The sequence below is a fragment of the Cnephaeus nilssonii genome, assembly GCF_951640355.1.
Source record: "Cnephaeus nilssonii genome assembly, chromosome: 3".
NCBI classification, from domain to species: Eukaryota; Metazoa; Chordata; class Mammalia; order Chiroptera; family Vespertilionidae; genus Cnephaeus; species Cnephaeus nilssonii.
Window position 1 is genome coordinate 87,877,362 of NC_137074.1, and position 10,161 is coordinate 87,887,522.

Genomic DNA, 10,161 nt, shown 5'->3' on the forward strand with positions numbered 1-10,161 from the left:
CCCCAGCAATGAAAGCAACTGTGCCCACACTTTTCAGTGGCCTTCATGCTTAAATTGCAAACATTTAAAATCTTTCAGTAATAATTCTAATGCCCAAATCTTAAAATCAGGGGGAAATCAAGTAACGCCCAGTGGGACAACGTGTTTCCCTCAAACTCTTTCGAGATCTCTTCTTAGATAATGAAATATACATGAGATGTTTCCAACCTCACAGGTTGAGTCATTCATTTATGTTTCCCAGGTGTTGCAACTTTACTATTTTTTTTTTAATCTCCCCCAGGATAGAGGCTAGGGGAGTTCCTGTCAAAGCTTCGACTGCTCTCCCTTCAAGGGGGTGAAACTGGGTAGCTGAGTTAGACCCAGGGAGGACAGAATGAGGGCAAGGAGAACAGGGATGGGATATTGGTAACCTCCTAAAGCTGCCTCTTACCTCTCCAATGCCTCCGGAGGCAGGGAACTGAGAAGGGAACAAAGGCCTCAAGCCCTACCCCTCTCCTCTTTTCGCTCCTGGCTGGAACATCAGGGATGTGACTATCACTGGCCACCTATTCCCTCGCTTCTCCCTCGCCAATTTCCTGCAGTTGCTACAAACAAAAACCAGTCTCAAGCAGATTTGGCAGCCATATTGACTTAAAAGTGACCAGTCGTGTCATTATGCTACCTTTGAATTGTGGTTTCAGAAGCACTCGGTGCCCCCCTTCCCATCCCCGATCGATCGCCAGGACAGTTCCAGGGGGACGCGAAGGAAATCGCTTTCTGGAGAGGAGGGGTGAGGATGAACTGCATGGGCAGTCACCTGTCAGAGGCCGAGAGCCACCGTTCCCCCTCCCCTTGACTGCTTTAATAAAAACGGTCCACCCAGACCCCATGGGGTGTCTCATTCTTTCAAGTTGTTTGCTCTCTCTTCTTCAGTGCATACCTTCGCTTTAATAAACTTACTGTGTTTTGCTAAATCAACAAGAATCTGGACTGGTGAATTGGGTTGAGGTCTCTCTGGGCCTTTCAGGGTGCCCCCTAGTCTCACCCCCATGGGCCTATTCCAAGCCAGCCATTCTCAGCCCTACAGTCTATATTGCAATTAAAAATAAACATTAAAACAAGCATTTCTGATGTAATAATGTTACATCTCCTCAAGACAACATGGTGGCTTTTCACTGACTAGGGAAATACATAGACAAGAAAAGCAAAGCACATGTAAGAGCAAAAGCCATCTCATGGTCTATCCTTTCCTTTACTGAGCAAACATTTATCCAGCATTTTCTCTACATGGAGGCCCTCACGGGGCTCACTGACTAATGGGCTGGACAGATAAAACGTCAGTCATCACAATCCCATACATCAAAATAAGTGTGTTCACACAGTGTGTATGTAAGAGGCCCACAGAAGGTATTTGGAAGGATACTTGATCTGATGATTAGAGAAGAGCAAAAGTTAAGGAAGTTCCATCTAAACTAACGAAACAATGGCAGCAAAGAAGAAGCATGAACCAGCAGGATAAAGTTGGGGAATGAAAAGAGATTTGTTCAGTTTGCCCGCTGATGACAGAGGGGAACAGAGAGCAGAGTTCAGGTCTGGAAGGGTCTTTTTTGTCATGATAAGCACTTTGAAGATTAACCAAAGGCAGCGAAGACATTATCAAATCTCAGAAATATTTTAAACAGGGAGTGATACAGTTAGATTTACATGGCACACCGTTAATCCCTGTACATTTAAAAAAACAACAACAACGTGGTTTAGACACAAACAACAGTAAGGTGATTTCCAGAGGGAAAGAGGAGTTGGGGGGAGAAAGAAGAGGATAAAGGGGGAATAAATGGTGATGGAAGGAGATTTGACTTGGGGTGGTGAACATACAATACAATATACAGATGATGTATTATAGAATTGTACACCTGACACCTATGTACTTTTATTAATCAATGTCACCCCAATAAGTTCAATAAATTCTTTTTTAAAAAATGATGATTTAGAGCAGGGTGGGGAACCTTTATTCTGCCAAGGGCCATTTGGATATTTATAACATCATTCGAAGGCCAAACAAAATTATCAACTTAAAAATTAGTCTGCTATATTTGGTCAGACATTTAATTAACTCACCCCTAATGCCTTGTCAGGGCCAGACCAAATGATTTTACAGGCCTTATGTGGTCCCATGGTTTAGACCAGTGGTTCTCAACCTTTCTAATGCCGCAACCCTTTAATACAGTTCCTCATCTTGTGGTGACCCCCCAACCATAAAATTATTTTCGTTGCTACTTCATAACTGTAATTTTGCTACTGTTAATGAATCGTAATGTAAATATCTGTGTTTTCCGTTGGTCTTAGGTGACCCTGCTAGGGGTTCTCAACCTGTGGGTCGCGACCTGTGGGTTGAGAACCGCTAGCAGGGTCGTCCAAGACCACCAGAAAACACAGATATTTACATTACAATTCATAACAGTAACAAAATTACAGTTATGAAGTAGCAATGAAAATAATTTTATGGTTGAGAGTCACCACAACATGAGGAACTGTATTAAAGGGTCGCAGCATTAGAAAGGTTGAGAACCACTGGTTTAGACGGAAAAGAAACAGAAGACAGGTTACTGGATATTCTAAGGAAGAAATTATAAGAGTTTTAAGGCAATGGAAGTCGATATTCTCAATTCAAGTTTTAAATACAGAAGCCCAATCAATCAATATTAATACATAATGTGGTTTCTTTTCTAATCAGCTATTGCACAGATTATGCAATGTAGTCATCATCAAGTGATGCTGGGTCTCTCAAAATTCCTACTCTGAAGCATGTGGCGGTTGCAATTTGGGGAAATACTCTTCTTCCCTTGGCAGAGGTGATGGTCATGTCCTGACATGTCCCACAGGAGCAAAGCTGCCAATCTATAATAATAAAATTGTAATATGCTAATTAGACCGGACAGCCAAACGACCTTCCAGATGTCCTTCTGGATGACCTTCCTGATGAAGCTGAGGCTGTGAGGGCCGAGCCCCTTGCATGAATTTTGTGCTTTGGGCCTCTAGTCTATAATAATAAAAGTGGAATATGCTAATTAGATTGGCTGACCTTCCAGATGAAGCTGGGTCTGCGAGGGAAGCCCCTGTCCCGGGTGCCTGCTGGTGGCCAGAGGGAAGCAAAGGTTCTGGATGCCAGAGGGAAGCTGGTGCCGGCAGCCAGGGGGAAGGAAGGCCTACTCTTGCATGAATTTTGTGCATCGGGCCTCTAGTTAGTTACTAAATTCAAGTCAAATCTTATTTTGTCCTTTGATGACATTAAAGTATAAAAATGCCTAAAAATTAGTTTTACCTAAAAAGTCTGCTTTTGTCTTGATCAATATAGCTTTAATAAACAGACTAAAAGGTAGCTATAAAATGCTGTGTTACTTAGTTCTTCAAACTAGACACAAAATAATCTTAAAATCCAGTTTATGCCCTGTCACTATGCTTGGAATTCTTGCTTGTGACAGAAGCTATAAACAGTTTCTTCCTAATAAGATTTTAGAAAAGACACAAGTAGGAAACTGTGAAGGCAGAAGGTCAGAGTTAGTACTTTAGGTACTTACTGAAAAGCGTGTGTTGCCTGAAACTGTTTACTCAAGTCACAACCTTTATTAACCGCATTCTTTTCTTCTGGAAGATAGCATTCAACTATAAATTATTTGAATAGGCTACAATCGCCACATTAATTTACCAAGGCTTTCATCCTCCTACACAGAAGTGTATTTCTTAGTACAACTCAAAAGACATCAAGTACCTCATCCAACCTATTCTCCAACTCTAAATGGGATTTGACATTACAAGGTCAGCATTGCTTTTCCTCATAGATGACTAACAAATTTACGGAGACATAAGTTCACTGTTCTCACATGGATCACCGCGCAACAGACCAGTGGTTTCTGATTGTAACATTTAGGTTTCAGTTATTAAATGAAAGTGGCAACTCAGGCCGTTACAAATTGCTTAGCACCTAAACAATGATCCAGAGAAGATACTCAGAAGGAAATGTGTTCTTCAGATTTCAAGAGGGAAATTTGGCCAATAATGATGAAATTACACCATTTTATGAAATTCAAAAATGAGAATAAATTAAAATATGATTTAAAGTCTTAACATTTCATTGGTTTGTGTAAAATTCTTCTTTGAAAGCATAATGCAATTCCATTTTTTTTCTGAAAATTTCACAAAGATTATATTCATAACATAAAAGTAAATATTTATAAGATTATAGTTTTTATCATATACTAACATCTTAATTAAATTCAACACCTTGAGAGCAAGGGGAAAAAAAATGGCCTTATTACTGGAGAAACCAAGCAAATGAAAAGCCATGTAAATCTCCAGTAAAAAGGTGATTCATAGTTTAATGACTATGTCTACATTAAATCACACATTCTAATGAAACTTCTCATGTATTTCAATGTGCCCAAATGCAGGCATGCTTTAACTTAGGACATGGATTTAGAAATAGCTTGTTCATAGGAAAAACAGTGGCATATTGGGTCACAAGCCACAATTTCAGCTTTTGCTTCCTAATTCAGAGCAACTGGACACTGACTGGTCTGAACAGGTGCCTTTTCTTAATTATGTACCGACTGTAATATTGCACTTCCTTTCTCCACTTAGACAACAGGTTTTCCATGATTAAAAATAGTAAGTTCACCTCTGCTTCACCCCTCACTTCAACTTTATTGCTCTGCCTTCATCTCCACAGTTGGAAACATATGTTTTCAATATATTTGATTATAAATTTGAAAGCACTTTCACCATTGAAAGCATAGATATTAATGTGCATAGTACGTGTTATAAGGCATGTTGAGTAGAGGTGAAAAGCACTAAGAAGTCCCTTTCCCAATGCATAATTTATAAATCAATTTAATAAAACTGTTTTAAGAACACAGTATATAAAGGCACCAGACAAGCAAGAAACAAATCAAAATTTCCAGAAATGTCCTTTCTAGAAGGGGACAAAACAACTAAATAATTACCATGTAGCTGATGAATACTACAGATTACTTACCCAATATCTATTCTTCTCTTCCTCTTCTAAAAAGAACTATATTTTTATTGAATTGTTTATAAATCTTTCATGAAACCAGCGATACAGAGTAAGTCTTCATTAGCCTAAGCCAGTGATCTTCATCTGGAAGTGAGTTTGCCCTATAGGAGACCTTGGGTAATGTCTGGAGACATACCACATGGTTACAACTTGAGGGATGACGTCTAGTGTGTAGAGTCCATGGATGTTGCTAATGTCCTACAATGCACAGAGCAAAACTCTATCTGGTCCAAATGTCAATACTGTCATCACTGAGAAGCCTGGTCTAAATGGAGGTTAGTAACCTTATTCCTTTCTGACTTTGGGGTTCAGGCAGGAGGTTACAGTTTTCTTCTAGCACCTGTCCTTGGTCCAGTTGGTCTAATAAGAATAATAGGGGAAAGGCTTTCTCTTTCCTTCTTTAGAGCAAGATAAGGAGATATTTTATTATGTTATTTCCTGTAGATACCTTGGGTTCCTTGGACAATCAAACAGAGAATAAAGCCAACACAAAGAAACATGCAAAAAATACGTTTTTGCCAAGAGAGAAGCAGAGCCTTGATAATAGCATACTTTGGTGGTGAGGGAATTAATGTGAAATAATACCTTTCCTCATTATTTCAGTTAGTTTATGCCAAGTTTTCTGTTACTTAAGTGAAAAGCCTCCTAATCAATGGTAATGTGAAGATATACTTGTGTATTTGGACCTAAGGGCGTACAAACTAGTAGAGCCTAGAAAAGTCTGAATGAGTCTCTCCAAGAGGGATATGTCTGAGTGAAGTCCCCTTCAGCCAGATGGAGGCATGGTACAGGAAGGACATTACAGATAAAGTGAGAAGCCTGTACAAAATCTTGAAAGTAAAAGAGAACATGGCACATTGAACAAATCATAAGAAATTCAGTGTAGGTGGAATGGGGAATGAATGGGTTATAGGTGAGGTGGAGTGACAAGAGAATGACCCTGAAGATCTGGCTAGAGATAGATTCTGAAGAATTCTGTGTGCTGAGCCAAATATCTCAAACATTTTATTGAAGCCACAAGGAACCACTCAAACGTTATAAGCCTTAGAGTGATAGGATCATATTTGCATTGTTGAAATATATTTGATTATAAATTTGAAAGCATTTTCACCATTGGACCTAAGGATGTACAGACTAGTAGAGTATATCACTATTACTATGCTGTGAAAACTAGAATGGATAGAGAAAAATAATTTTATAGTAATCCAATAAGGTGTTGAAAGCTGTCACCTAAAATGGTGACAGGAGTAGACAGAAGAGGACAGATAACATTAGTAATATAAAGCAAATTAGATTTACAGGATTTACAAATTTACTAGAGGTAGGGATGAGGGACAGAGAAAGACAAACAATAATAATGAGAATCATGATTCATGAAACTTAATAGTAGTGGCATATTCCCTCATTGTTTAATTCGAAAGTGCCAAGACATGAGGAAAAGAGATGGGTTAAGCTGATAATCTATCGAGGTTGAAGCAGAGGGAAAAGCTATCTAGCAAGAACCTACAGATTTGAAGTGAAAGTCTCACAGGAAACACAGGATGACAAACAACCACTTCCATGTCTTAAAATCAGAAGTGTTGTGGTAGAAAGAATAATGCCCCCCTTTCCATGTTCATATCTTAATACTGGGATCTGTGACAGGTACTTATTGGTCAGGGTTTTCTACTATAACAGAACCAATAGGGTGTGTGTGTGTGTGTGTGTGTGTGTGTGTGTGTGTGTATATGTATATATGTATATATATATATATATATACATATACACATATATACACACACACACACACACACACACACACCCTATACACATATACACACACACACACACACACACACACACACCCTTCAACTGATTGTGTGTGTGTGTGTGTGTATGTGTGTGTGTGTATATATGTGTATATGTATATATATATATATATACATATACACATATATACACACACACACATACACACACACACACACACACACACACACATATATATATATATATATATATATATATATATATATATATATATATAGAGAGAGAGAGAGAGAGAGAGAGAGAGAGAGAAATTATAAGAAATAGGTTCATGCAATGCAATTATGGAAGTAGACAAGTCCCAGGATCTTCAGTGAAGTTGGTGGGCTCAATACCCAGCAGAGCCCATGGTTTACTAGTAGTTCCAGTATGAGCTGAAGAGCTGAGAATAAGGAGAGATGGTGTAGTTACAGGTCAAAGGCTGGGTTGCTCAAGAGCCAGGAAGAGCTCATGTTTCAGTTCAGTCTGAAGGCAGGATAAAAAGCTGATATTGCAATTTAAAGAAGTCATTCAGAAGGAATTCTCCCTTATTCAGTGGAGAGTCAGAATTTTTGTTCTGTTCAGGCTTCAACTGATTGTTTGACTAGGTATTTGATGCCCCAGTGGCCTAGTCAAGTAAACTTACATGGCAAAAGAGGCTCCCAAATATAATTAGGTTAGAATCTTGAGATGGCAAGATTGTCCTGGATCATATATGAACCCAATATAATCACAAGGGTTCTTGTAAAAGGAAATCAAGAGTGTCAAAGTCAGAATAGAGACTTGACAAAAGAATTAGACTGTGGAGTTATGTGCTTTGAAGATAGACACAGGGACCATAAACCAAGAAATGCAGCCAAGCTCTAGAAGTTAGAGAAGGCAAGGATCTAGGAACCTAGAACCCAGAGAAGGAAATAAAAAAGATAACCCTACTGACACCTTCATTTTATGGCTTCTGACCTCCAAAACTGTAAGAAAATAAATGTATATTGTTTTAAAGTTAATAGTAATTTATTACACCAGCAATAAGAAATGAATATTTGTAATGAACATTTGGATGGAGTAGTCAACAGGAAAAATACGAATCACAATACTAATATTTCTAGAACTATAGCTAATTTAATCACATTTGCAAATACCTATGTTAAACTTGAGGGGAAAAGAATTTATAAACACTTTGCCTGTATTTTTTTACTTAATTCAATAATCTCTCAGATTAGGACCATAATTTTTTTCTATGTCATGGATGTTAAATTGAAATGAGGAGCTTAAAAGGCATAGAGACAATGTCACAAGGTTTGCAAAAATAGAATATTCAAAAAGAGAATGGAAAACTATTTGTCTTATCATTTTTAGAGTATTGAAGTGGGAATAATTTCATACATTCCTTTTAGTTTGTAATCTTTGCTTTCTTCTAACATACTATATTACAACTGTGTGATGAATGAGAAAGCAGTACCCAAGGGGTTTTAGTGCACAACCTGGCGTTGGCAAGGCTAAAAGGCAAGTCATATAGTATTAGGCAAATTGCATTCTTCCAAAGTTGCCTACCCTTTTTCTATTGTCAGATTTGATTTAAATGTTTTGTCTTTTTAAAAAAAATGTCTTCCTTCTCATACATGCTTTACTATGAGTATAATGCAAATATATGACTTTAATTTACAAGTTCTAGATAATTAAATTTTAATAAATGTATGTTGCTGGATTTTTAAGAGAAATGTCAATTATTTTTGCATTTACTTACTATGTTTAGATACTGAGTTCTAAAATAAACAACTTTCTGTGAGATCCTACTTATAATACGGTTACTGCTGCATTTGGACTAATTATATTTATTTCTGTTATAATACATACAGCCATTAGTCACTGATGCATATCCATGAGATTTCTGATTACAGAAGAACCCTAACCATAAAATAATGCATGTGTTTTCTGTTTTACATAATCTACAGAATACTTATATTTCTGTCTTGTTCAATAAACTCCGTACACGATATGCCTCCTCCAGGATCTCTGCCTTTAAACTCCAAATAATTTTTGTGCTATATGCTACATATTTTCTCAAATTAAATTTGTTTAAATAATACAATTTGTGTGGATTATGTCTAAATGTGATAATCAATGATCTAAAAGGAGCTGGAGAACTTTTCCTCTAAATTCTACATAGTAAATATTTTGGCTTTGCAGGCCTTATGATCTTTATCACAACTAATCAACTCTGATACTGTAGCATGAAAACAGCCATCGACAGACAATACATAAACCAGTGGATGTAATATCTTACAATAAAACTTTAATTACAAAAATGGGCTGCAGGAAACATTTGTTCTGCTGACTATGGTTAGTCAACCTGTGACTCAGAACCTCAGATAAAGGAGAGAGGGTGAATATTGTGGTTAATTCTTTGTGTCTGTGTATTTGGGGGGAGGGGGTAAGAATTTTTTGCCCTGATAATTTTCTAGTTATCTCTTTAGAGGCATTTTTGTTTCTGAGTTATTTCTCTCCTGAACATAGTAGGAGGCAATGAAAGTGAATCAATGGGTAGATAGCGAGATAGAGATAGATAGATAGATAGATAGATAGATAGATAGATAGATAGATGATAGATAGATAGATGATAGATAGACATAGAAAGTAGTTTTCATTTAAAAGATGAATATATTTAAGAACCCTATATAATCAGTAAACTACTAAGACTTTCAAAATTCAAAATTTAGAATAAAAAGATCACTTTCCCCCCCTCCATTTTCATGCAATTTTACCTGAATGGTTCCTTTTTACATTTTGAAATGCAAATTACATTTTTACTGCAATAACAAGGACTCAGAAAAAAATATATGTTTACCTTTCCTTTAGGAATGATGACTGACTGCTACTGTGTAGGCCTTGTACACTAACTCTTAAGGGAGAAAGAAAGAGAGAAACACATTCCCCTTCATCCACTGGGACTACAGCTCTAACTGTCCTTTTGCACTCTACAATTGAATTTTCAACCCAGCAGAATGAGAGAATGCTGTTGGGACTCACTAGTAAACAACATAAAGAAAGGTCAGGAAATGAAGGAGCAACTAAGCCATTATTATAGTGTATCATTCTTCCAATCCTCCCAGGCTATCTCCTTAATGATGAAACAGGCAAGATTAAGTAGGACCATAGAAACAATCACTAAGAGAAGGTGCAAAAATATTCAGTTTCAACACTATCATTTGCAAATGATTTCAGAAAATATAAATTTTGTTCTCCATTTGTAGATTTTTTTTACTAGAAAGTTGCTGCATTAGCAGTCTTTCTATTTCTGATTGAGAAATAGCATATCAAGTATAATT